A 3,532-nucleotide genomic window follows, 5' to 3' on the forward strand; every position below is an offset into this window, starting at 1 on the left:
GTAAATTTCACTAGTCGTCGTAGGGAAATCCGCGGGGGATTTAAATATCCCCCGCGGCATTTAAATAAAAATGTCCGCCGCTTTTTTCCGACTTTTAAAAAAGCCGGAAAAAAGAGCGTCTAGACTGGCCCCGATCCTCCGGAAAAAGTGCCCTTTTCCGGAGGCTCTTATTCTTTGAAGAGGAATAAGGGATCTTTCAGAAAAGGCTTTATTTTCCGAAAGATCCCCGTCTAGACTGGTGCTTTTTTCCGGCAAAGCTCCGAGCCGGAAAAAAGCGGCAGCCATGTTTATGCAAATGAAGCGGGGGGATTTAAATCCCCGCTTCATTTTCAATTGCGATGTGTCTAATTTGCATCCCTTTTACGGAAAAGGGATGCAGTCTAGACACAGCCTCTTTGTTTAATTCTAAACTGATGGTGTCAAATTTGCAGATGAACTGTAGCTTAGTGATTTCTCTTTGAAGTGTGTTCTTGAAGTTTTTTTGTTGCAGGATGGCTACCTTTAAATCTGCTACTGTGTCCAGGGAAAGTGAAGTGTTCTCCTACAGGTTTTAGTATATTGCCATTCCTAATATCTGATTTGTATCCGTTTATTTTTTTATGTAGAGACTGTCCAGTTTGGCCGATGCATATAGCAGAGGGGCATTGCTGGCACATGATGGCATATATTACATTGGTAAATGTGCAGGTGAATGAACCCGTGATGGTGTGGCTGATCTGGTTAGATCCTGTGATGGTATCGCTGGTGTAGCTATGTGGGCAGAGTTGGCACCGAGGTTTGTTGCAGGGATTGGTTCCTGAGTTAGAGTTACTGTGGTGTGGTGTATAGTTGCTGGTGAGAATTTGCTTCAGGTGGGCAGGTTGTCTGTGGGCGAGGACTGGCCTGGCTCCCAAAGCCTGTGAAAGTGAGGGATCATTGTCTAGGATGGGTTGTAGATCACTGATGATGCATTGGAGAGGTTTTAGCTGAGGACTGTAGGTGATAGCCAGTGGTGTTCTGTTGGTTTTAGTCCTCAGCTAAAACCTCTCCAACCCATCATCAGTGATCTACAACCCATCCTGGCGGCAGTGATTTTTTTTAACTGATGTAGTTATACTGCTATATATTTCCTAGTTTTAAGGCATTTATAAAGATGCCTTATACTGGTATCGCTAAGGACAGGTCTACACCAGAATATCTATATTACCAGCATATCTATGTTAAAACACACTCCCTCACAGCCAACAAAAGCTGTAAGTTATATATTTTTGGGAAAAGGGGGGGAGGGTCCTTTTTCCTGGTATTGCTAATAAAAGCTATACCAGCAAAAGTACTCTTTGCAATGTTAGCTGCATCTTCACTAGGGAGCTTTGCCAGTAGAGTTATTCTGGTATAACTATACTGGAAACCTCTTTTAAGCATAGACATGGTTTCACACTCACAACACATACCTGGCATAAGGAATTAGTATTATGCCCCTTTTACAGAGGGTAAAACTGATACAGTTAGGATTAAAGCTTTATCAATATTATAACAATCAACAATATTGTACAATCCAGTTCAGCTGGCAACAGGACTTAGGCTACAGTGCAATCTGAGAAGATATTAAAGCATGGTTCAGGCCTGACTAAAAGACATGTTTAAATCATATCAGGCACTACTGCATTATAACTAAGTCCATTAACGTGATCAAATTTCACAATGCACATCGCATTATGGTATGTCTACTCTGCAAATAAATACCCCCTGCTGGCCCGTGTAAGATGACTTGGGTTGGTGGGACGTGGATTGCAAGGCTGTAAAATTGTGGGATAGACATTTGGACTGGGCTCCATTCTAAGCCTGAATGCCTACACTGTGGGCTAAGCCCTATGAGCTTGACTCAGCTGGCACAGCTATCTGAGGGTGGTTAATTGCAGTGTAAACATATCCCAGATGACCTGCCCAACATCACAGAGGCAATAATAGAAGAAAAGAATTCAGATCACATCACTATACTTCTGAGAGCATGTCTTCATTGCACACTAAGCCTGGATCTGTTGGATCTGGGCTTATGGATTTGGCATTTCCAAGCCCACATTTGAATGTCCACACTGCATTGTAAATCTGGGTTCACAATTGCTTGACCCAGGTGTCTCAGACATACACTGTGCCGATCTTCTGACTCATGTCTGCTGCTTGATCTGCATCCACTCTGAAAGATAGGACATGGATCTGAGTCACAGTAGGACTCAGGCTCTGGTCACTTCCACAGCAGGGTCATAGGACTCAGGTGCTGAGTGCTTGCTGACCCATGTCAGATTAATTTGTATGTGGAGTGAAGGGAGGCTTGAATTCAAATCTGATTCAGAGCCTGGACTTAGTGTTCAGTGTAGACATACCATGACTGTTCTTATACTATTTGTCCACAATCTCACTTAATAAATACAACTCTCAAAGCCTGTAAAAAGTGTTAGCTCAACTACAATATTAATATTTGGTGACAAGAGAAATTACAAATTAAGGGCCTGCTCCCATCAAATTCCTGAGTGCAGGATTGGACTCTAAGGGTACGTCTATCCAGCAACACTATTTTGAAATAACTAGCGTTATTTCAAAATAAATAAATCAGCTTCTACACAATAGGCAGTTATTTCGAAATAATGTCAAAACACTGTCAAGCTGGAGGACTTCTTACTCTGACTCCTATAACCCTCACTACACGAGGAATAAGGGAAGTTGGAGGAAGAGTGCTCTATTTTGAAATCAGTGCTGTGTAGATGCTTCCAATATCGAGATAAGCTACGCAATTGACATAGCTCAATTTGCGTAGCTTATTTCGAGATAAGCCCTGCTGTGTAGATGCACCCTAATTGTTTTCCCACCAGTCTATTTACAAAAAAAATCCCATTTGAAATTATCTGGAGATTTGCATGTAATATGAAACTAGGACTAAAATGGTTTTTATAACACAAAAATTATTCTCCATTTCCTAACTACAAAGCAGTATGTTAGAATTCATATGAAACCTGCATAAAACACCTTCTCTTGCCTCTGTTCCCATTTATAGACACTTTTGAGGGATTCTATTTCCTTCACATAGACTGTATCCACTGTATTAAGGGCTGTTGCATCTGAATTGTACACAAGGTATGTGTCTACATTGACTTGTTGTAATTCTGGGGGGGGAGGGGGAGGAACTCCACAAGCTAACAAAAGGGGCAGTGTATCTTGAGAAGTCTGTATATGACAACCTGACATATACAATAAATATGAATTTTACTACAGTAACAGATTGAAATTATATAGTTCATTTAAACCCTTTTCCAACTTCAGCTTATCCTCAGCTAAAGCACACAGGAAATAAACATATTGAGCTGTCTGGCACCAGGCAACTATCCAGGTCCTGTTCTGTCTAGCACTGGGTTAGACTTATCCATCCAATCAACATTAGGAGGTTTATTTATGTGAGACAGATATATTAGTAATAAATGGATTTATTCAGTAGGTGGGTGGATTTATACTCACACAGAATCGTTTTAGTTTAAGGAGACTTAGAACTGAGTTACCAACT

This window comes from Pelodiscus sinensis, chromosome 5 (genome assembly GCF_052426305.1).
Source record: "Pelodiscus sinensis isolate ZL-2025 chromosome 5, ASM5242630v1, whole genome shotgun sequence".
Lineage (NCBI taxonomy): Eukaryota > Metazoa > Chordata > Testudines > Trionychidae > Pelodiscus > Pelodiscus sinensis.